Source organism: Chrysochloris asiatica, unplaced genomic scaffold (assembly GCF_000296735.1).
Source record: "Chrysochloris asiatica unplaced genomic scaffold, ChrAsi1.0 scaffold00137, whole genome shotgun sequence".
NCBI classification, from domain to species: domain Eukaryota; kingdom Metazoa; phylum Chordata; class Mammalia; order Afrosoricida; family Chrysochloridae; genus Chrysochloris; species Chrysochloris asiatica.
The window spans coordinates 3712069-3738194 of record NW_006408655.1 but is presented as its reverse complement, the minus strand read 5'-3'; the positions used below and the strand labels follow the sequence as shown (position 1 = coordinate 3738194).

Genomic DNA, 26126 nt, shown 5'->3' with positions numbered 1-26126 from the left:
GGATCGGACATTGTTTCATTCTGCTGTGCATGGGGTCGCTATGAGTCGGTTCCGACTCGATGGCACCTGACAACAACAACAACAACCACTGAATTGGAGAGTGGTGGGTGGAACTGTTGTTGTTGCTAAGCGCCACCTAGTCAGTTTCAACTCATAGCAACACTACACACAATAGAATGAAATAGTGCTCAATTCTGCACCTTTCTCATAATTGTTATGTTTGAGCCCATTGTTGCTGCCACTATGTCAGTCTATCTTGTTGGGGCTTTCTCTTTTTCACTGACCTTTCACTTAATCAATGTCTTTCTCCAGTGACTGGCCCCTCCTGACAACATGTTCAAAGTATGAGAGACAGAGTTCCACCATCCTCACGTCTAAGGACAACAAGTGTGGTGTTGTAGGATACGCATTGGACCATAAGGCAATTTGAACTGCAAGGTCGGCAGTTCAAACTTACCAGCTGCTCCTTAGAAACAGGATCGCTATGAGTTGGAACCGATGCAACATAACAACTAGTGGACTCTCTCCATTACACAAAGTCCTAGAAATTTGATTTAATTTTAACTTTAAACAAAATGAGTTAATTTTTTTTTTAACATGGGGGAAAGAATGGGACTACAGTTTTTTAATTCTTTCTACTTAAGAAACTTTGTAACAAATAACAATTATAACAAATATAACCACTCTGGTTTTATACTCAGGTTTAATACAAAAGTCATCACAAAGAATATTTATATCTTTAAACTCATGAATCCCATCCAACCTGTTCCCACACAATGTAGCTTTGCAAAGTACTTCTCAGCAATATCTTATTTGATTTTAAACTAAAGAGATTTTTACCTTTAATATATAAGATAAAAGTAAGGCACACATATGGAACCTGTCTTTTGTTTCATTAGAAAACTCAGTATTTATTTAAAGTAAGTTAGTCAAATTAATTTTCTCCCTTGACTTACCTTAAAGGTGACTTTTTAACCAAATAAAGTTCTGTTACTAATAGGAAAAAGTTGAAAGTAAGTTGCAGATAGAATTGATAAAAATGCTACTGGTAAGTTGGATATAAGATCTTTTTTCACGATGTATTAAAACTTATCGATTTCAACAGCTATTTTAATCCTAATGGATATTGGCACCAGTCCATTGTTTTGCACTTCCACTCTTTACTGGAGCCCTGGTGTGGTGCTGCAGGATAAGCACTGGGTCAAATGTCGGTTTGAGCCACAAGGTCGGCAGTTCCCCATGTCACTGAAGTGGTCCTGATAACGCAAATGCACTAAAGATGTTTCAAGTTTGCCAACATTTTTCATTGTTTCAATTAGGACAATCCAATTATTCCATATGCTATTGAAGAACACATTCTTTGGGGAAATGCTAGAAAAGAATCAACAATATGTTGCTGTTAAGTGCCATGGAATTGGTTCTAATACATAGCTACCCTGTATAGGGTTTCCAAGGAGCGGCTTATGAGCTTTAACTGGCGACCTCGTGGTTCAAATCAACTTTGCAGTCCAGTGCATTAACTCACAGAGCCATATACGTATATATATATTTATGTTATTTATCTAAATATATAAATATACATATTGAGACAGAGAGAGTGAGTCCTGATGTGGTGCTGTAGGATAAGCACTGGACTGATAGTTCAAATCCACCAACCACTCCTCAGAAACCCTGTACAGAGTTGCAATGAGTCTGAACCGACTTGATGATCTGTAGCAACAACAACAATTATATATATCACATTAAATTTAAACCATGTAGGATACACACATGGCTTATAAAGCAGCATCTATGTATCTATGTGGCTAATACTTCAGGAGAAATTTAGCTAAATGTTCAGCTATTTACCTGGATAAGCATAAAATACAGATGTAAAAATGGCATGGCATCAGACCTCCTTTTAACTTGAAGAGGAGAGAGAATCACTATCAGTACTCAAAGCTGACTCCTATGAGGTTTATTTCAGACATGGCGCCTCTCCGACATTTTTTTATTTTATTCTTATTTCTGACGTCAGCCCTGTTACCCACAGCACTGTGTACTTCCCTGCTGGGTTAACTCATCCATTGCAATGGATCCAAAGAGCTCCCAGGCAATGCCCACAATTATGAGGCTTATTAGGGATGTATTGTTGTTGTGAAGTACCGTCGAGTCGGTTCCGACCCATAGCAACCCTGTATAGGGTTTCCAAGGAGCAGCGGTGAGCCTGAACCACCGACTTTGCAGTTCAAATGACCTTGCAGTCTGATTCACTAGCCCACAGCGCCACACCAGTTGTTGTTGCTGTTAAGTGCCATCGAGTTGGTACCGACTCATAGCAACCTTATGCACAGCAGTTGTTTGTTGTTATGTGCCGTGGAGTAGGTTCCAAATCATAGCGACCCTGTACGTGGTTTCCAAGGCTGTAAATCTTTACGAGAGCAGAAAGCCTCATCTTTCTCCCGCAGAAAAGCTGGTAGTTTCGAACTGCTGACCTTAAGGTTCGCAGCCCGATTCGTAACCACTACACTACCAGAGCTCCTTGTTGTTGTTGCGAAGTGCCACTGAGTCGGTTCTGACCCATAGCGACTCTGTATGGGGTTTCCGAGGAGCAGCTGGTGAGCTGGAACTGCTTAGAAGGTTATAATTTGGGATCAGGATTAACTAGGAAGTAATAGGAACAACGCAGGATACAGTTCCTCAGTCAGGCTAGCTTCTTCTCATTCTGTTGCTGCTTGGCCCTGGTTAGGCCTGACATCTGCCTCTGGGCCCTAACTCTTGACCCTCAACCCTCAGGTACTTGGTCTGTCCTTTGCCCTGCATGGGCAAGAATTACAAAGCTCTTTAGCTCTTCTTGTAAGTGCCCAGAGGCATACCAGAAAGCCTCGTAACGTCTCCCACTTTATGGGCCAGGGAACATGGTAGATGACTTGCTTTGTGGGCCTGAAAGCCCACTATGCCACCTTGCACCAGTTTTCCAAGACAAACATGGCAGAGTCCAGTAGCAGGAAACTGTTAATCTGGATTCACACATATGAAAATCGGTCAGTGAATAAGGAAGACTATAGAATAATTGATGCATCTGAATTATACTGCTGGAGAAGAATATTAAAAGTACTATGGACTGCCATAAGAACAAACAAATCTGTTTTAGAAGAAGCACAGCCAGATTGCTCCTTAGAAGCCAGGATGGTGAGACTGTGGATATATTATTAGGTGGGACCTGTTGCTAGAGAAGAACATCATGCTTGGTAAAGTAGAGGTTAAGCGAAAAAGAGGAAGACCCCCAGTGAGAGGATTCGCTCAGTGGCAGCCGTAAAGGACTCAGCTGTAGCCACAATTGTGAGGCTGAAGCAGAACCAGATATCATTTCATTCAGTTGTGCATAAACTCGCTACTAGTTTGAACCAACTCCATGGTATGTAAATAACAACAATCTGGTTTCATTCTCGATTCTTACCTCGGTTTTGATTTGTATTTGTTTCAGAATTTCCATGGCAATCTGATTTTCTCCTAAAGTGTTCTTTTGCTTACTTAACATTATTGTATTTGGTTTTATTACAGACTGTTTGCAGGAGCTTCAAAAAAAATTCCACAATCTTTCCATTTCATTTTATCCATGAATTTTTTGAAGTTACCCTACATTTCTCTTTTGTCTCTTGTTTTAGCCTCCAATAAGAAAACCCATAGAGTTAACTAACCATATGCATGATATCATTGCTGGGAAAGACACCTAATAGCAATACAATGACAAAAAAGCACCACTGAAATTTCTAGTATTATGGGGTTAACACAACTGCCACATCCTTTATTAAGGAATGAAGGTCAAACCCCACATGGGAGGTGGATGATTAAAATAAGCATATGTATGAGGCAGGACTGTTCATGCAGAGTGATGTAACAGCCTGGGAAGTCCTGGGAGGGGTGTGGTGAAAATCTCAGCTGTACACTTGGCAATTGAAACTGATGGCCCAGCAAGTTTCTACACACCCACGTCAACAGGTTAATGTCAGCTGTAATCACCTCTGGGACTCTTATTTGTTCCCCTCTTTTAGGTCACAAGGAAAAGATACAGCAAACATTTTGTATAAAGAGGTCATATTTACTTCACATACGATCCTTATTAGACATGAAGAAATATTTCTGAAGTTAGAAGCATTCCTGCTCCTTACTGTTTTATTAAAGAGATGTCAGATAAGCTATAATCCATTAGAAGAGAGCTAGTAAACAGACATGTAAGAAATTGGTTTGGAGTAACCTAATGGGCAACCCCCATTTTAATGGGAAAATGTTGAAAATAACTTTCAGATAGAATTGATGGAGACAATCCTGGCAAGTTGAATATAAGACTCTTTTCCACAACGTATTAAAACTATGTAGCATCTCTCAAGAGTGGAAGATGAAAAATTACTGTTCATAAAGCAGAAGATGCAAAATCCTTATTTGATAAAAGGTCCAAATGTGCAAAATTAATTTTCAAAAATAAATTGGAGTATGTATTTCCATAAAAAATAAGTTGTGATACATTTCAGGAGTTATTGTAATACTTTACACGGCAAGTTGCCAGGAAAGCCTACAAATTCCTTTTTGATTCACAATTTAAAATATATATATATATTTTCAAAAAGAAATAATAGACAGCACTGTTTTTATTTCAGGAAGAAACAGTGGACCAAAGAAAACCAAACAACTATTCACATCAATGTACTGACGGTATACCTAATAGTTTCCTATTAATTAACCAGAGAGAGAAAAGAGGGAAGGACATTTCAGAGAAATACATGAAATGATATTGCAGGAGTTCTGGTGTGGCACTGAGGGTTATGCGCTGGACTGAAAAGTCGGTTTGAACCGGAAGGTTGGTTGTTCAAGCTCACCAGCTGTTCCTCCCGCAGAAACCCTATACAGGGTTGCTGTGGGTTGGAATTGACTCAATGACACTTAACAACAACAACAACAATAATTGTATAGCAACCTGCATGTCCCTGCAGGATTAGCGCTGGACTGCTAACAGGAAGACCAGCAATTCAAACCCACCACTCACTCCTCAGAAACTCTATACAGGGTCTATATAAGTCAGAACTGACTCAACAGTACTTAACAACAGCAACAATAATTGAATAAGTGAAACCATGAGCTCCACAAAAACTTGAACCAATATTGTATTATCCACTTTTTGTTTGACAACAGTTTTTGTTGAATTTGCCAGGCTCAGGTACTTTCAAATTTGCAGGATTTTGTTATTATTGTATTTTTTGAGAAAGAGCATAAGTATGGTAACTGATTCATTGATACTATGTAGGATTTATTGAAATTCTGTCAAAGATGATGGAATATTCAGTCTCAGGTATTCAATGATCTCTTTAAAATGGCAGACAGACCACACTAAAATTTGTCTGTGAAGAGGCAATGAAAGCTTTAGAATCTCTTATAGCACCCAAAAAATGTTTTAATGAATGCTAATGTGCTATTGTTAATGAATGCCTTTTGCACATAACTGGAAAAGTCTATTACTTTCTCTTATTACTTAGAGGATTCCATTTATTATTAAAGAATCCAATACCCCATTTTTTCCCCTTAGCACTCAGAATTTGGCCTGACATATTTTACTACCTGTGTGTGCTTTCTCCGTCTGATTTAATTCTAGGTGTCCTGATTAAATCATCCATCATTTTCAGGAAGCTATTTCTCCTTATTGGATTTCTGGTATTGCCTTGCTAGTTTTAAGTACTTGCTACTTGCTCTTCCTGCGATGTCACTTTGAAAATATACAGCACCTTAACAATAAACCTTAAAATAGCATTCTAGTTTTCATTTTAGATTCAGTTTAGTTTTCTATTTCTTATCCTCATGCTTGTTTTCATCTTTTCTTCAGTAAATACAGCATAGGTCTTGAATTTTTGGACTTCTACATATATTCCTATTATGGTGCTGTAGGATCAGCATTGGGCTACAAACCACAAGGTTTCTCCTTATTGGATAACTATATCCAATAAGGAGATAACTATATACTCCTTATTGGCTAAACCCCATACAGGGTTTCTGTGAGTCAGAACCAACTCCACAGCACGTGACCTACCAACCATTGTATTGGATTTAGAGTCCTGGTGTGGTGCTATAGCATAAGCACTGGCCTGCTAACCACAAGGTCAGCAGTTCAAATCTACTAGTCACTGCTCAGAAACCCTACACAGTATTAATACAAGTTAAAACCAACTTCACAGCACTTAACAACAGCAACAGCATATTGGATTTAGATCATTATATTCACTCTCTGGCCTGTTTTATATTATAAAAACTTTCTGTTTTGATTTCTGTCTTGTTTTATATTTAAAAACTTTGTCTTGGATTTTGGACTCCAAGACCCTTTAAATGTGTTTTGGGTCGCATGGAAAGTCAAGAGATTTACTGGATACAGATTTGAGGGATGACTTTTTAACTTATCTGACAAAAGCCAACTACAATAAAAATCCAGGCAAGAAATATTTTCCCTCATGCACAGAGAACATATCCTGTAGTGACTTTGGGAGTATCTGAATATGAAAATACAGTTCTGTAGAAGCAGAAGGCTACCACTGGTCTGTCAGTTTCTCATATTGTGGTGGCTTGTGAGTTGCTGTGATTCTGGAAGCTATGCCAGAAGGAAGGAAGGAACTCCAAGTTCGATGAAAGGTAAACATGTGGTGCTATAGGATAGCCACGAAGTCAGAGGTTCAAACGCACCAGTCACTCCTTAGAAACCTTATACAGGGTCGCTAAGAGTCAGAATGGACTCAACAACATTTAGCAGCCACAGCTGCTCTTTTAAAGACTCAGGTAATCTCTGAGAACTTGATGAAGAGTAAGCCTGCTCAAACTAGAGATGCTTATTAGAAAATGGTGATTGTGGATAACTGACTTGTGAAATAGTATAGAGTTGCTGGAGATAGCACCTAAGAATAGAGTTCAGATACAGGACTGAGAGCTATGCAGAGAAAATATGATCAAAGCACAGTCATGAATTTATAACTACATAATTGTCTTTCTCTATTCTAAAGGACTCTTGGTGCGGCACTGTAAGATCAGCACTGGACTGCTAACCACAAGATCAGCAGTTCAAATCCATCAGCTGGTCCTCAGAAACCCTGTACAGCATCACTATGAGTAGGAACTAGCTCAACAGCACTTAATAACAACATTCTAAGGGATATTCCAGAGTGTGCCATACACAAACTCCATGACTTACAGAGTCTATCTTGTAAACTGCAAAATTTTAGTCTGAGATTAACAAAGTCAACCTGAATCAATATCCGTATTTTAATTCTAAGCATGGTTGTTGTTATTGATAAGCGCTGTTGAATTGATTTCAACTCATAGGGACCCTGTTTAGGGTTTCTGAGAAGCAATTGGTGGCTTTGAATTGGTGACCTTTCAGTTTACAGTCTAGTGCTTATCCTACAGTACAACACCAGGACTACAAGCATGGTATTATTCTAAACAAATGTGATTCCCTATAGGATGAATTCATTATTCTGCCAGAATTAGGCATGTTTGGGGGAAAAGAGGATATGTGGTTAGAAGAAAATAAAAAAAGATATCACAATTTTGTATTTGAGAAACAAAAAATTTCTACTTTTTAAGAAACAAACCACACACGAAAAGTATCTTCTTAGGTAATGGGAATATGAAAAAGATGGTTAACTCGAGCATGGACTACAGTTGGCTGGGAGCCATATTATTCTCTATGAGAAAGGAGTGAGATTTTTATGCGTCTCAATAGAGGACATGAAAGAAAATAGAAAAAAACAGTTTCAGTGCTGTCAATCAACAGTGACACTTAGCATTTGAGTAGCTTTGAATAGTCTTGAAATAAATGGAAAGTTAGGTTTACATGACAATATTGAAAAACACAATTATTCCTATCATTCTGGGCAGTTCCTCAAATTATCAATCACTTAGCATTTGAGTAGCTTTGAATAGTCTTGAAATAAATGAAAAGTTAGGTTTATGTAATGGTATTGAAAAATACATTTATCATTCCCACTATTTTGGGAAGTTCCTCAAATTACCAATCATTCGTTTAAAAATAGACAATATCAAGAAACTTATCCCCGCCTTGCCAACAAAAAGAATAACAACACCAAATCCATTGCCATCCAGTTGATTCTAATGGGGATCCTATGTGCTTAAAAACAATTCTCACGAAATATGTGGTAGATGCAGTTCTGGCATTATCCTTAAGTGCACTTTAAAGAGACTCCATACACCTAACAAACCTTAGAAAAATGTGCCTTCATCGCATAAAGCAAAGCTCATGGAAGGGCACTCCTTGAAACATCTTCACCAGTGTTACAAGATGTGCTTGTTTTAAATGCAGATTTCTGAACCACACCCCTCGTGACTCTGATTCCCTGAGCCTCAGCCTGGGTGTAATGTGGGAAAGTAACTTTCTAATAAGCTCTTTAGGTGATTTAATGATGCAAGGCATCCAAACACCATACTTTGAGGGTGCTGTCCCAGGTTAAAATGACAGTGAAGGTCCTTTGTTTAATGCATATTTTTCTTCTACTGCCTCTCACTGTTTCCTGGTGAATAACAGTAAGCATAAAAGGGAAAAAAAGAGTTTGTATAAGATAATAATAGATGATATTTAAAAAGACTCTCTTTTCTGCTTCCACATTTCTGAAGCCAATTTTAGTTAGATTAGAAAGTAAGCATAAATTAAAAAGTGAAATACAAGCACATTCCTCTAAGATTATAATACATTTATATAATGAGGTGTTATCATTCAGTATTTAGAAAGTAATAGCTGAGTCGAAGACTAACTCATCTTATTAAATATCTTTATTTTGGTTACCAAGCAAAGCATAAATCCCTTGAATTCTAGATCAAGAGTTTCACCTAGAAGGTTTTGGAAAGTATTTACAGTAACAATTCTTTCTCCTTGCTTAATTTATCAGGATAAATAAATAAAACACCTATTTGAAGGTCCATTGTTCATATATTCTCATTATTTTAAAAAGGAATATTATTTCTATCTTGGAAAAGATTTGCCTTTTAATTATGGATTCTGTTGTGTTAGGTGCCATCAAGTCTGTTCCGAATCATAGTGGCCCTATGTACAACAGAATGAAACATTGCCCAGTCGGGTCTGAGCCTCGCAATCCTTCCTATGTTTGAGCCCAGTATTGCATTTGCTATGTTAATCCATATGATTGAGGGACTACCATCATTTTCTTTACATTAATTTGTAATCCTTCATTATCTTTACATTGATGTGTAATCCATAGTGAAGACTTTGATATTCACCAGTATGTGTTTCAAGTCCTCTTAGCTTGCAGCAAGTAAAATTGAGTCATCTACATACTACTGATTGTTAATAAGTGTTCCTCTAACTCCAGTGCCACATGCTTCTTCATGTAGTTTATTACCCAGATTATATGCTCAGCATACACATGGAATAAGTATTGTGAAAGGATGCAACAATGACACACACCTTTTCTGATTTAAAAATATGCAGTGTCCCCTTCTTCTGCTAGAACAAATGTCTCTTGGTATATGCACAGGTTCTGAATGAGCTCAGTTAAGTATTCTAAATTTACTATGCTTCACAATGTTATCTATAATATGTAGTGATCTACACAGTCAAATGCCTTTGCATAGTTAATGAACTACAAGTAAACATGATTCTGATATTATCTGCTTTCAGCCAAGACTCATCTGAGATGAGCAATAGTATTCCTTATTCTATGTCCTCTTCTGAATACAGCTTGGACTTCTGGCAGGTCCCTGTTGATGTACTGATATACATATTTGTAATATAATAAATCTCATATTAAGCTTTTGAAAAATTTATGTTGTTGATTTAATAAACTGCATTGTTTGGTCTTTATCTGAGAAAGTGGTGCAAATTATGTTTCTTGTGAAATGTAAAAACTAAAATACATATTTTTCATGAAGGTTGTACAAATACTGGTTTGGAGCCTTAATATAGACCTTTGCTATTATAAAATATTTTATAGGAATTAATTCAAATATGCATCATTTAAATGATGGAAGCTTATATTTTGTTGTTCTCATATAAGTTATATTTTCTAAAACTTTATGTGTTAGAATATTTAGAATGACAAGGATTTTTCATCTCAGCCTGATAGCCTAAATCATTAAAAAAAATAATTGTTCTTCCAAATGAATAAAAATCATTGTTTTCATAAAACAGGATGGTACAACACATAAAATTTGAAATACAAAACTATTTACTTCAGACATTTTAAATTGGGGTTTCCTTCAAGTGAAATTCCTAATTTTATACTATTTTACAATAGGAATGAATCCTCATTTCACTCTGCTTAAGTAGGATGTTTGTCCAAATTATGACCAAACTAGACAAAGGGACCTATTCTCAAACTAGACTGCAAAGTAGCCACTATGACCCCTACTGAGACAGTAGAGTTATAGTAATGAAAACAATATCCTTTTTATTGCCTTCTCTTCACAGTTCAGAACTCAGGTCAATTTGACAAGTTTTGGAACAGCGACAAAATTACTAATGGCTATTAAATAAATCATTTGAATATTTATATCTTATCTTATATTTTAATACTTTGAATATGAAATAAAATCAACAGAGAGAATAAAATCTGTATCTAGAAACACGTAGCTAGGTTCAGAGCTGCCTTTTTTTTTTTTTTTTTTTAATGCTAGCTGTTCAACAGGAGAAAGATGAGGCTTTCTGCTCCTGTAAAGATTTACAGCCTCAGAAACCCTCTACAGGGTTGCTATGAGTCGGAACTGACTCCACGGCACATAACAACAACAACATCTTTTTATACTCAATTTTTTCTTTTCTATGACATTTCATAATTTTGCGTCTAACAATGTTATCACCATAATCAAGCTGTAATTAACAACACTGGCAATGTTAGGAATCCATGGCTAGTACAAACACTCAGGCATTTAACTACTAGTCAATAGGTCTGTGGTTCAAGTTCTCTAGAAGTGCCTCTGATCTGCTTGGTGTACCACTTCCAAAAAGGCTCACTCTTGAAAGCCCTGTGGAGCTGTCCTACTACACACATGGAGTCGCCCTAAGTTGGAACTGACTCCATGGAAACTGACAACAGCCACAAAATGTTTCTTCAAAAGGAATTTTTTTAAAAAAGTGATGAAAAGGAATCCATGGTGCATGCTTTTTACCACTATGTATACCGATTCCTCATTTATTGATTTTCTCATTGTCCAACATTTAGAATTTATGACAGTACAAAATCTACACTGAGAAAATGTTTTGTATTAGTGATGTATCTCTAGCACTAATGAACACCAAGGATGGAAGAGATAGCAGCAATGGTTGTGATGGTTAAGTGTCTATGTCCGTTTGACTGGGCCATGATTCCCAATAGTTTGTAAAATGTATTTTCTGTATTAGTTTCCCATTGCTACTATATAACAAATTTAGCACAAACTCTGCCCTAAAATGACATAGATTTATTCTTTTACAATTATGAAGACTAAAAGTTTAAAACTGATCAAAGAAAAATCACTTATGAATAGCAGTGCAACCCTTTCAGATAGCACCAGAATACTGATATTGAAACACAATAAATAATACCAGAATACTGTCAGATACAGTGCTGGAAGATGAGCCCCTTGGGTTGGAAGGCACTCAAAATACGACTGGGAAATAGCTGCTCCTTAAAGTAAAATTGACCATGATGACACAAATAAAGTAAAGCATTCAGGACCTTCATTTACTGATGGAGCATAATTCAAAATGAGGAGAAAGAGCTGTAAACATCCAATCAAATTTGGAAGCTGTCAAAAATGAAAAAGAACACATAAAATCAATATCCTAGGCATTAGTGAGCTGAAATGTATTGGCCATTTTGAATCTGACAATGAAATGGTTTACTATGCCAGGAATGACAAGCTGAAAAGGAATGGTGTCACTTTCATCATCAAATAAAACATTTCAAGATCTCTCTTCAAGTTTAATACTGTCTGTGACAGGATAATTTCCATAAGACAATGGTTCCATACAATAAGCACTGGAGTGCGAATAACAAGATCTGAGGTTCCAGCCCACTTGCTGCACCATGGAAGAAGAGACTTTCTGCTCCCATAAAGCCTTGGAAACTTTATATAAGGTCGCTATGAGTCAGAACTCATGCAATGACACTTAACAACAATGACAACAAAGCAAACCAGTTAATAACACTATTATTGCAACTTACCCATCAATCACTAAAGTCAGTGATGATGAAACTGATAAAGTCTACCAAATTCTTTTAGTCTGAAATTGATCAAGCACACAATCAAGGTACATTGGTAACTATTGGTGACTGGAATTCTAAGGTTGGAAACAAAGAGGAAGGATTAGACATTGGAAAATATTTCCTTGATGACAGAAATTATGCAGTAGATTGCATGACAGAATTTTGCAATACCAATGACTTCATTGCAAATATCTTTTTCAAGCAACACAGAAGACAACTCTATACACAGAGCTCACCAGAAGGAATACACAAAAGTCAAATTGACTACATTTGTGGGAAGAGACAATGGAAAAGCTCCATATCATCCGCCAAAACAAGGATCTGGGCAGATTGTGGAACAGACCATCAGTTGCTCATAAACAAGTTCAGATTGAAGCTGAAGAAAATGAAAACAAGTCCACAAGAACCAAAATTTGATCTTGAAAATATCCCATCTGAATGTAGAGATCATCTCAAGAACAGACTTGATGCATTAGACATTAATGTGTGAAAACCCCAAAACTAGTGGGATGACGTCAAAAACATCATACAGGAAGGAAGCAAGAGGTCATTAAGAAGACAAGAAAGAAGGAAAAAACCAAAATGAATGTGAGAAGAGACTCTGAAATTTGCTCTACAGCATAGACATGCTAAAGCAAATGGGAGAAATGAGGAAGAAAAAGAGAAGAATAGAAAATTTCAAAGGGCAGCTTGAGAAGATAAAGTCAAGTATCATAATCAATTGTGCAAAGACCCGGAGTTATAAAATCAAAAGGGAAGAAAACGCTCAGCATTTCTCAAGCTGAAAGAATTGAAGAAAAAATTCAAGCCTTGACTTGAAATATTAGAGGATTCCATGGGCAAAATATTGAATGATGCAGAATAGCATGAAAAAATTGTGTAAGGAATACACAGAGTCACTGTACCAAAAATAAATGGTTGATGTTCAACCATTTCAAGAGGTAACATATATGGCACTGTGGGCTAATGAGTCAGACTGTAGAGTCATTTGAACTGCAAGGTTTGTAGTTCAAGCTCACCAGCTGCTCCTTGGAAACCCAATACAGGATTGCTGCCGGTAAGAATCGACTCAATGACTCTTAATAACAACAACATTCAGAGAAGCAGTGATACCAGAGATGGAGGCAGAGATGAGGACATGGAGTGAGGGAGCAGCTGAGGACGTTGGACTCATGGAAAGAGAGGGATTGTGCATTGGCGACCAGGAGGTAGGCTTGCAGAATGTGCCCTTTCATTGTTTAAATGATTATATATTCCTGAGTGGTTTGTGTACATCCACCAACCCCCTCAAACAAAACAAAACAGAGGGAATTGAAGCAAATACTGTTGAATGATAATGCACAGAAGAGATTGTAATCATTGCAATGAAACGATGGTGCAAAGCCAATGTTCTCCCATGTAAACTATCACTTAGTTCACAACAATTTTTTTTTTTTTTTTTAAAGCGGTAACATATGATCAAGAGCCGCTGGTACTGAAGGAAGAAGTACAATGTGCACTGAAGGTATAGGCAAAGAACAAGTCACCAGAAATTGGTGGAATACAAATTGAAATCGTTCAACAAACGGAATCAGCCCAGGAGACACTCACTCATCTATACCAAGCTACATATTTGTGCCCATTCCATAGAGCGGTGGCTCAACGGAATATGAAAATCATTGAATGTTATCATTAATATTATGTACAAGTAAAATATTGGAAAAGGTAATTTTTAAAAGGCTGCAAAAGTACAGAGACAGGGACATCCAGAGGTTCAAGTTGGATTCAGATAAGGATATGGAATCAGGGATATCATTGCTGGACATCAGAGGGATATAGGCTGAAAGCAGAGCAAACAATAAAGATGTTTACCTGTGCTTTATTGGCTATACAATAGTTTTTGACTGTGTGGATCATGACAAGATATGGTCAAAACTGCACAGAATGAGTAGTCCAAAACACTAATTGTACTCATGAGGAACCTGTACATAGACAAAGAAGTAGTTGTTCAAATAGAACACTGGACACTGAGTGATTTAAAATCAGGAAAGGTATGGTATATGTGTCAGGGTGTGTTCTTGCACCATTCTTATTCAAGCTGTAAAATGAGCAAATAATCTGAGAAACTGGATTATAGTAATAAAAAACATGGCAACAGGATTAGAGGAAGAATCATTAACGATCTTTGATATGCAGGTGATGCAACATTGCTTGATGAAAATGAAGTGGAATTAAAATACTTACTGATGAATGTCAAAGACCACAGCCTTCAGTATGGGTTACACCTCAAATTAAATTAAATAAAAATCCTCACCACTGGACCAGTAAATAGCATCATGGTAAATGTTGAAAAGATTGAAGTCATCAAATATTTCATTTTGCTTGGATCCACTATCAACACTCTTGGAAGTAGCTTTCTAGAAGTCAAACGACATATTTCATTAGGCAAATCTGCTTTACAAGGCCTCTTTAAAGTGTTCAAGTGCAAATAAGTCAGTCTGGGGATTAAAGTGCAAACTATTTCACATTCATATGCATGTGAAAGTTGGTCAATGAACTAGGAAGACTGTGGAAGAATTGATGTATTTCAGTTATGGTGTTGAAGAATATTATTAGAAGTATTGTGGTCTTCCAGAAAAACAAACAAATCTGAATTTAAAGAAGTACAACCAGAATGGTTCTTAGAAGTCAGGATGGCGAGACTTTCTCTCTCATATTTTCCATATGTTATCAGGAAGGACTAGGCCCTGGAGAAGAACATCATGCTTAATGAAGTGGAGGGTCAGAGAAAAAGAGGAAGACCCCCAACAAGATGGCTTGGCACAGTGGCAGCATTAATGGGGTCAAGTTTAACAATGATTGTGAGGATGTTGCAGGACCTGGCAGTGTTTCATTCTGTTGTGCAATAGGACATATGAGTTGGAATAGACTCAAAAGCACCTAACAACAACAAAGAAAAATCAAGGTGTCCATAGGATTGCATTCTGTTTCCTTGCTTTATCCCTACATCTAAAAGTTTCTTGCCTTCTTTGGCTTGTGACCTCTTCCTGACATCATTTTAACTTTTTGCTTCCTCATCACATATTCTACTACTGACTCTGACCCACCTGGTTTCCCCTTACAAGGCCCTTTGTGCTTACTCTGAACTTACTTGGATAATCAAAAATGGTCTCCCTATCTCAAGATCTTTCATTTAGTCACATCATCAAAATATTATTTTGCTTTGACAAATAACTTATTCACAGGTTTGGGGATTAGGACATGGACAATGATGGGAGGCAATTATTCAGCCTGCTATATTTTCTAAGTAAATAATTAGTATTTACTTAGAAATAGGCCTATGAGTAATTGAAAGTGTTTAGTATCATGCTAACACAAAATACACTTAAATCTGATTTTAAAATGAGTAACTGGATAAGTGAAACCATTGCTTTCATAAACTGATAACTCCAATAGTCTTACAGACTTCCCTGCTTTTCTTCTTGTCACTTTTTGTTAAGTGCTGTCGAGTCAGTTTCAGCTCATAGAGATTCTATATAGGGTTTCCAGAGAACAGCAGGTGGATATGAACTGACAACCTGTGGTTAGCAGTCCAGTGTTTATCTTACAGTGCCACACCAGGAGTCCACTGTCTCTCTGTAGTCAGGCATAGCAGTCAATGTAATCTGGTTTGGAGGTTTAGGGTCATGGTTTCATGGGACATCCCAATCAATTGGCCCATTGTTGTTTCCCAGCACTTCTTTCCCACCTCTGAGTTCACTGCAAAGTGTCTGGAGTCTTTTAAGCTAGCAAGAAGTTACTCAAGGTACAACAATTGGTCTACATTCACCTGAAGCAACAGAAGGGTAGTCAGGTATCAGAGGAGGAAATTCAGTGTGTCTGCTGTCTTTTTCATGAGACCAGAACTGGATGGTGCTGGGCTATTATTATTGAACCTTCAGATCAAAGATTCCATAGAGGAGTCCCAATAAAAATTACAGACCAGAATTTCACATTTTTCAATAGAATCCAGAATTTCTGGAGCCACTGAGACTGGATGAACCCCCAGAACTACTGCTATGAGATAAGCTTTAAACTTTAGGTTTTGAACCAAAAGTATCCCTGAAGTTTATTTGAATCAAAAAATGTTGTTGTTGTTAGGTGCCATCGAGTTGGTACCGACTTTTAGCAACCTTATGCATAGCAGAAGGAAACTCTGCCCGATCCTCGATCCTCAACACTATCGTTGCCACACTTGAGCCCATTGATGCGGCCACTTTGCCAATCCATCTCGCCGGGGGTCTTCCTCTTTTTCTCTGACCCTCCACCCTACCAAACATGATATCCTTCTCCAGTGACTGGTCCCTCCTGCCAATATGTCTGAAGTATGAGAGACAAAGTTTGGCCATCCTGGCCACCAAGGAGCACTCTGGCTGCATTTCTTCCAACAGAGTTCTTTTGGCAGCCCATGGCACTTTCAATATTCTCCTCCAACACCATAACTCAAAAGCATCCATTCTTCTATGGTCTTCCTTATTTACTGTCCAGCTTTCACATGCATATGAGGTTATTGAAAATACCATGGCTTGGGTCAGGTGCACCTTTGTCTTCAAGCTGACATCTTTGCTCTTCAACACTTTAAAAAGATCTTGTGCAGCAGATTTACCTAATGCAATATGTTTAAAAAGGTCTTGTGCAGCAGATTTTCCTAGTACAATATGTCATTTGATTTCTTGACTACTGCTTACATGAGTGTTGATAGTTGATCCAAGAGGAATGAAGTCCTTGACAACTTCAATCTTTTCTCCATTGATAAGAATGTTGTTTATTGGTCCAGTGGTGAGGATTTTTGTTTTCTTTACATTGAGATGTAATCCATACTGAAGGCTGTGCTCTTTGATCTTCATCAGTAAATGTTTTAAGTCCTCTTCACTTTCAGCAAGCAAGGTTGTATCATCTGCATATGGCAGGTTGTTAATGAGCCTTCCTCCAATCCTGATGCCAGGTTTTTCACACTATCCCCTTGTTATTCCTCCAGATTTGCTATCACCTCAGGTCTTTTCACTTGCTATTTTATCTACCTAGCATGTTCTCTTCCTAGTTATTCATGTGACTCACTTCACCAGTTCCTTAAATCTTTGCTCATATATCACCTGATGCAACTCTATGCTGGTGCTGTAATAAAATCTCAGCTGATCCATCTTCTATATACTCCTGATCCTTCTTGTCTAGTTTGTCACTTTTTCTAGAGCGCATCACCTTCTTGCTTTTTTAAAGCATTGTTTACTTATTATGCTTATATCCTGTTTCTTCTCTTCCTTTTAGTAAAACTTAAATTGTGAAAGGAAAAGAAATATTATGTTATGCTCAAAGATATATTTCCATGGCCTTAAATATCACATTTTTGTTAAGTGCCATTGAATCAGTGCCAACTCATAGCTCCCCTGTACAGGGTTTCCAAGGTGGGTTTGAATGGTCTACTGTGTGGTTTGAAGTCCAGGGCTGATCCTACAGTGTCACACCAGAATGTTGTTCTTGTTGTTAAGTGCTGTTGAGTCGATTTCAACCCATAACGACCCTGTATAGGGTTTCCAAGTAGCATCTGGTGAGCTTGACCCACCGACCTTGCAGTTCAAACGACTTTGCAGTCTGATGCATTAGCCCACAGCACCACATCAGGACTCCAGAATAGTAAGTGCTAAATAAATAGTTGTTGAATTAATAGATATTAAAATCATATGATATGCCAGATTTTGATATAGGTACTGGAGCTACATCACTATGCTTGACAGTTTCTCCTTATTTGGAGCTTGCATTCAAGTTCTCCAACTCCACACATTGACAGACATACAGAACACTAAAGGAGAAGCAGTAGGACTGTAAAGTTTCAATTAGCTTTGCTTTCCCACCCACTTTTCACACTCCCCTACTTTTGTCCCAGACAGTGTTTTACTGATGTTTTGGAGATTCATTTGAATGAGTCTCCAGTTGTTAATTTAGGATATCAGAAAAAGACAAAGAAATTTGTTATTGTTTTTTTCTAAGAGCCTAAGAGTCATAGAATAAACCAACGGGAAAATTAGGATGTCTCCTCAAATGTTATATACGAGGGGTCTTCAAAACTTCATGGAAAATGCATACTGTGAAAAAATTATTCATGGCTTTCAAAACTTTTCTTGTACAAAATAACCTCTTATTACCATATGTGAACAAGATTTCGTTTGAGGCCCTGAGAAAGATAAGACATCAATTTGAAAAGAGCCCTATCAGAGCAACATGAGTTCGGCAAAAATTGAAGCAAAAGCAAGTATCAAATTTATGGTGATACTTGGGTGGGAGAATGGTGAAATCATTGATGCCTTATGAAGAGTTTATGGGGACTTTGGCCCAAAGAAATCAGCAATTTTCAAATGGGCAACTCATTTCAAGAAGCAAGAAAACAATGTTGAACATGAAACTTGCAGTGGCAGGTCATCCATATCAATTTGTGAGGAAACAATGTTGTGTTTGGACTAATTGATGACTGACAATTAACAGTAGAAACAGCAGTCAGCATCATAGACTTCACATTCACAATCCTAACTGAATTATTAAAATTGAGCAAACTTTCTGCTCTCAGAGGACCAAAACTGTTTTACCAGCTGCAGACAAGAGGGAAGCTTTCAGTGGAAATCTGAAACGAGTGGAATCAGATCCTGAAGTTTTTCTTGGAAGAATTATAATTGGAGATGAAACTTGGCTTTACCAGTAAGATCCTGACGACAAGACACCATCAAAGTAACGATTACCAAAAGGTGGAATTGCTGGAGTCAAAGCAAATGCAGAATGGTTAAAAGCAAAGTCCATGGCACCAAGTCATTTTGCTTGATGGTTTTATGGAGGGTCAAAGAATGATGACATCTGCTTGTTATAAGAGTGTTTTAAGAATGTCAGCCAAAGCTTTAGCTGAAAAATGCCCAGGAAATCTTAACCAGAAAGTCCTTCTCCATCACAACCATACTCTTATGCTCATCAAACAAGTACAACTTTACCAGAGTTTCCATGGGAAATCATTAGGCATCTACCTTATAGTCCTGATTTGGCTCCTTCTGACTTGCTTTTGTTTCCTAATCTTAAAAATTCTTTAAAGGACCCCCATTTTTATTCAGTTAATAATGAAAATAAGGGGTACACTGATATCTATAAATTCTCAGAACCTTTAGTTCTTTTAGGGATGAACTAAATGGCTAGTATCATCACTTACAAAAGTGTCTTCAACTTGATGGAGCTTATTTTGAGAAATAAAGGTTATATTTTTACTTCTCTTTTAATTTCATTTTTCTATGATTTTTGAAGTCCCCTTGTATATATCTATAGATCCATTTTGATGTCTATTATTTCTGTATGATATGCATATATCACATATGTTTGCAGGCAGAATTGACTTACAAACAAATCAGACTTTTTCATATGCTAGTTTCTTATTGATTATCATTTAAACTCCCTATAGAAGATTGAGTGGTGCCAACTAAAAATATGTGTTGTAAAGCCTAACCTCAATTTCTGTGGTTATAACCTGATTTGGGAATGAATGGGTTGTCTTTGTTATGTCAATGGGCAGGATTAGTTTAGCTTGTGTTTTAAGTTAAGTTTTTGAGATATAAGAGAGATTAAACAAGTCAAGTTGGCCAGCAAGATTGATGCCAGCCTAAATGATGGTCTCCAAGAAACTAGAAAACAAATTGAAGGAATAAAGACCTTCCTCCCGGGCCAAAAGAGAGAGAAACCTTTCCCCTAGCACCTTGAATTCAGTTTACTAGTCTCCTAAACTGTGAGAAAATAAATTTATGTTTATTAACGCCATCCGCTTGTGGTATTTATGTTATGACAGCACTAGGCAATTAAAACATTAACTAAGGAGCTCTGGTAGCGTAGTGGTTACGAATGGGCTGTGAACCTTGAGGTCAGCAGTTCGAAACTACCAGCCGCTCCGCGGGAGAAAGATGAGGCTTTCTACTCCCGTAAAGATTTACACCCTCGGAAACCCTGTACAGGGTCGCTATGGGTTGGAACTGACTCAACGGCACTTAACAACAACAAGTGAAAACTTGCATCTAAAGTTCATCCTCCAGATGAGATTGCAATAAAATCATTTGTTTCAAGTCTGTGCTACCATACTGTTCAAAATCTTTCTTTTCCTCTCTCTTCCTTTCCATCTTTCTTCCTCTCTTACTTTCTTTTTGCCAGACTCCACATAGAAAATTATTTTTGCAGTTGTTATTGTGGTTTTGTGTGTGTTTGTGTGCATGTGTTCTAATTAAATGAGGTAGGGAAATGAGTCATTTGTAAGTAAAGGTTTCAATCTGTTTAGTGTTATTTTTTAATGTTATGTTATATCCTGTTTTTCCTTCTATAAAAGGGGGCTTCAAAGAGTTAGTGAAAAATAGAATTGAAAGACAATGGAATTTTTCCTCAAACTTTTTGAAGTTCCTTCATTTTTCAACTACTCTTAATCATTAAAAGAAACCCTCTAGTGTTGCATCTTTTGTGTTTTTTGTTTTTTAATCAGAGTGTGGAGACAGAACACAGATAATGATTTCTGTATCACTTTCTGCTCTCTAGCCTCAGGTCCCCACAGATGATTTACTGTAAGAACAAATTCTGGAGAATTTTTCATTTCATATACTACTTCATTCAATTTTCCTTTTAATATTATAATAAATATTTTACTGAAAATGCAAAAATAAGTCTTAAAGATTGCTATAATGGTCAAGTCAAGAAATAATGCTACTAAGGTTTCAGTTCACACATGCATGGGCTTTTGCAACTAAAATGTATTTAAACACATCTCTGCAATCCATGGATGGCTGTAGACAAGTTCTCTTAGTATTGCAATTGTCTTGTCTTAGTATCCATGTTGTTGCTGTTGTTGGTCAATGCCATTGAGTCAGGTCCTACCCATAGCAACCCTGCATAGGATTTCCTAGAATCAGCTGGTGAGCTTGGACCACTGACCTCACCATTCAAACAACTTTATAATCTGACGCATTAGCCCATAGGGCCACACCAGGACTCCAGGACTCCTTAGAGTGCCTTAAAAATAAAAAGGTTCAGTCAAAACAATGGCTTCTGAGGTGATCTATTAGACTGGCTACATTCAAGACAGAAGGGTCAGGGCAGCAGGTTATAGTAATTCTTTTTTGGAATTCCAGAGTATTAATATTGATCAATTCTTTGGAAGGACACAGGATGATCATGGGTGCTTATTAGGAAGAAGTTTTAAGAAAATTGAACACTGCATTGGTAACAGAAGACAAAGAAAGTTGCACTGAGGGATTTGTTTTTTGTTTTGTTTTTTTTTCCAGCTTGACAATTTAGGCGCTCACTTTTAGAGTGAAGTAGACTGTTCTATGAATATTTTATTGGAAAACCTTACCCTCTCCACCATACAACCCTGATCTTGTCCCTTTACACTGCTGTTTTTTTCCCTCAAACTCAGAAAACATTTAAAAGGAAAATGATTTGGATTCCACAAAGATGCTAAAACTGCCATTTTGACAGGATGTAAATCATTTGGGGGAAAGGCTAGAGGGATAGAAGTACTGTCTTAAGAATTGTATAGATCTAAGAGGATTTGTTTAGAAACAATAGCTTCACATTTTAATGTTTTGGTGTCTGGTTTTCCAGCAGTATTTTTTACTTACCCTTGTATTTTAAAGGATCATTAAAAAGTAGTATTTAGAGAAATCCACCATGCGGGCACACTAACCATTCATGCCTTACTGGTGGTTTCAAACATTAGCTAAGACTTGCCCTGAAGATTTCTTTCTTTATTTTTTTTTTTACTGTGGTAAATATATATAGTAAATGTTGCCATTTTGACTATTTTAAGTGTACGGTTCAGTGACATGAATTATACTCATGGTGCTGTGTTACCATCACTACTATTCTTTCCTAAAGTTTCACATCGCCAAAAACTCAGTACTCCTTAAAGCAAATAATTCCCACTCTTTTCGTCGCCCCAGGACCTACTAACCAAGAATAAAGTGTTGTGCTGATTCATTTACCTATTCTTGACATTTTATACAGGCGGGGTCATATTTTCCCTTTGTGTTTTTCTGATTTCACTCAACATAATGCTTCCAACGTTGATCGATGTTGTAGCATACATCAGAGTTTCATTCTGCTTTATGGAAGAAGTACAATCCTTTGTACGTATAGATCACATTTTGTTTCTCCATAAGAACAAAGGTTGGGTTTTTTCCACCTTTTGAATATTGTGAGTAGTGCTACATTGACCATTAGTAAATACCTGCTTTCACGTCTCTTGGGAATTGCTGGATTTTATGGTACTTTTGTATTTATCTTTTTGAGGAGTTGTTAAACTGTTTTCCTCAGCAAATGCACTATTTTACATTCTCACCAGCAATGCAGGAGAGTTCCAATTTCTTCACGTTCTTGCCAACAAATATTGTTGTTGTAAGTGTCATCAAGTGGGTTCTAACTCATAGCAAGCCTGTATAGGGGTTCCTAGGATCCCCTGGTGAGTTGGAACAGCTGACCTTATGACCAGAACTGCTGACCAGTTCTGATCCTCCAGCGCCAAACCAGGACTAGTTTCCTTCTTTTTTTTCTTGGTGTGAGATGCTAGCTCCTGGTTTTGATTTGCATTTCCAGAGTGCCTAAGACCTTGAGCCTGTTTCATGAGCCTGTTTGCTTATCTTCTTTGGAGAAATTTCTACTCAAGTCCTTTGTCCATTTTTATTTGGTGTTTTGCTTTATGTTGCTAAGTCTGAGGGTTTCTTTGTGTCATCTGGATATTAAATTCTTAATAGATATATGCTCCCAGACATTATCTCTTTACTTTTTTGATAGTCTTTTGATGCACAAAATATTTCCATTTTGCTTAAATCTTTGTTGCTCATGCTTTTGGTGTCATATATAAGAATTTATTGGCAAAAAAACCAGGTTTTAAAATGCCCATTCATAGTGATCCAGTATACTGTTTCCAAGGAGTGGCTGATGAGTTTGAAACACTGGCCTGTGGTTCAAACCAACCTGTGGTCCAGTGCATTAGATCATTGGTCTACTAGGAGTTCATTTTCAAATATTGCATGGAGTATGTACCCAAATTCTTTTTATTGAATGTTGTTGTTAAGATAACAGGTTGTTATCTTTTTATTGCAACAAAAATAAAAAGAATAGTGCCACACTACTCATAGCAACCCTGTATAGAGTTTCTGAGGAGCAGCTGGTGAGTTTGAACCGCCAACCTTGCTGCTCAAACTGACCTTGTGACTGAGTGCTTACAGGTCATTATCCCAGCACTGCAGAGACTTTATCTACTGAATGTACTTACTACCCTTGTTAAAAATCAAATGAGCATGTTGTTAAACGCTGACAAATTGATTCTGACTCATAGGGACCCTGTATACAGTTTCCAAGGAGCAGCAGGTTAAGTTTGGACCATTGACCTCTTGGTTGGCAGTCCAGTGCTTATCCTACAGCACCAAACCAGGATCCTGTTTGCCATGTTATTGTTGCTGTTCTTGTGTGTTGATGACTCGGTTCTGACTGGACTCATAGTCACACTGTATAGAATTTGCAGGGCTGTGAATCTCTGTGGATTCAGAAAGCCTCATCTGTCTCCTGCAAAGCGAATGGTGGGCTGAACCAAAGCACCGAGCTTCTGGTTTGCAGTCCAGTGTTTATCTTATGTAGTCACTGTGCTCCTAAATTGACCATTGTTGTTGTAAAATGTCTTTGAGTGGGCTCCAATTCAAGATGACCCTATATAGGGTTTCTAAAGAAAGGTTGTCAAGTTTGAATCACAGTCTTGCAGTTCAAACTGCCCTTGTGGTCCAGTGCTTGCTCTACAGCTCTATACAAGGACTCCAAACTTACCATAGACATATGCATTTATTTTTGAACACTAAATTCTATTTCATTGTATATGAGTATGGTGTTGTGGTTGGTGGTTTTGTACTCATTTATTAGGTTCTGACTCATAGTGACACTGTATAGTGTTTCTGAGCCTATAAATCTTAATGGGACTAGAAAGTCTCATTTTTTACCCTCAGATGAGTGTCATGTTTTCACCCTGATCCCTCTTGCTCTTGGGGGTCTAAAGAATTAGTCCCACTAAGTCACCACTTCTCAGTCACACAAGAACAGTAAGTACTCACTTAGAATCTTTTTATTGCAAAGGAAAAGTACACTGCAGAGAGAGAAGCGGGTCTGTCTCTGTGACTGGAGAAGACCTGGCAGAATAAGGGAGCATAGATTAGATTACGTCAAAGAGAAAGTACATTTCAAAGAGAGAAGCAGTTCTGTCTTCAAGAGTGGAGAAGACCCTTTGGGATTGGGATGTACTGATTTATAAAGCTATGAAGTCTCTTCGATTTATAAAGTTATGGAGTCTGTTCCTCTAAGAGTGAGCTAATACATATTGATTAGGAGGAGTGGTATGTTGAATATATCATCGCTTTTAGGTAAAGGGGCACAGATTTCTCAGAAATAGAGTGCCTTCTACAATTGTCAGCTCTAGGTGTTATCTTTATGGGTTGTCTGTCTGCAGCCAGATACTTCTATTAGGGTTTCAGGTCCTGATATCCTTATCTTTGTCTCCAGACTGTTCATCTCAGTGTTACTATTCTTGTTGGACTAGAGATGCCCCACCCACCCACCCACTTCCTTGACCCTGGTTAGTAGGAGAGGACTCAGGGCAAAGGGGTGGATATGAAGCTAGAGTAAGAAAGGCCTAGGGCCCAGGGATCCTAACCTGTCTCTGACATGAGTGTATGTTTATCTTTATAACTGTTTTGACTATTGTAGCTCTATAGTAATATTAAAATTGAGAACTATGATTCCTCCTACTTCGTTTTACTTTTTCAAGATGATTTGCCTACTCAGACCTTCCCTTAACATTTTGCAAGAAAGTATATCCAAATCCAAACTCCAGTTGAAAAACAATAATCTTTCAAAATATAATTTTTATGTATTTGTATTTTTGCCTATGAGATTCTATTAATCATTTGAATCACTTTTAAAAATTAAGGTTTAGAAACCTATCTATATTTTTGACAATGTAGGTAGAGCCTGGCTTATTGCATGATATAATTTTATTCTTTTCAGATGCAAATATGCTTCTATTACTCTCCCAAGCCAATAGCATACATGTTATTAAGACACAGCTAGCTATCTACCAGTTAAACTTTTTACTTTTTTGGGATGATATTTTTATATTTTATGGAAATTGCTTCTTGTTTGAAGTCAGAAAATATAAAACTCCCATATTTTTTATCTCAAATTATTGACACCTCTAAATAAGTTGCATTTTTATTTGTTTGTTTGTTCTTCATGCTTTCAATCAGAAGACCTGCGATCTAGGTTTACCTTATTAAAAATGTGCCTTGGAGCAAGTCACTCAGTCATTCTGAACATGTCTTTCCTCATCTGTAATATGCAGATAACAATTTCTTCCATACCCATCTCAGAGGGTGATTGTAAAATGAAATGAGTAACGTGAAGGACTCTGTAAATTCTTAAAGCACTGGCGATGTTGTATTATCTGAGATATTATTTGCTTGGATGACTAATACCTAAGGAACAGCCTAGGTTTAAGTGTAGCTAAAACTCCTTCTCCCTGTTAAGTTTTCTCTTTCCTTAGAAAATATAAACACCGTAGAATTGTATTTATCTCTCTTGATGAATAAGAAACTTTTAACAATCCATGAAACATGAATTGATTGAATCAACAAATACTTATTGAAAAAATATTTATTTGTTGTTGTTATTAGGTGCCGTTGAGTGGGTTGTGACTCATAGTGATCCGTTGCACATCAGAAAAAAATACTGCACTGTCTTCAAATTGTTATCTTTGACCTATTGTTACTGCCACCCTGTCTATCTATCTTGTTGGGGCTCTTTCTCTTTTTCACTGACCCTCCATTTTAC

At 37.2% G+C, this 26126-nt stretch overlaps 1 pseudogene; it reads right to left on the bottom strand.

Annotated features, from left to right (window-relative positions):
- The window catches only part of LOC102831772, a 118986-nt pseudogene that overhangs the window by 11930 nt on the left and 80930 nt on the right, over nucleotides 1-26126 (bottom strand).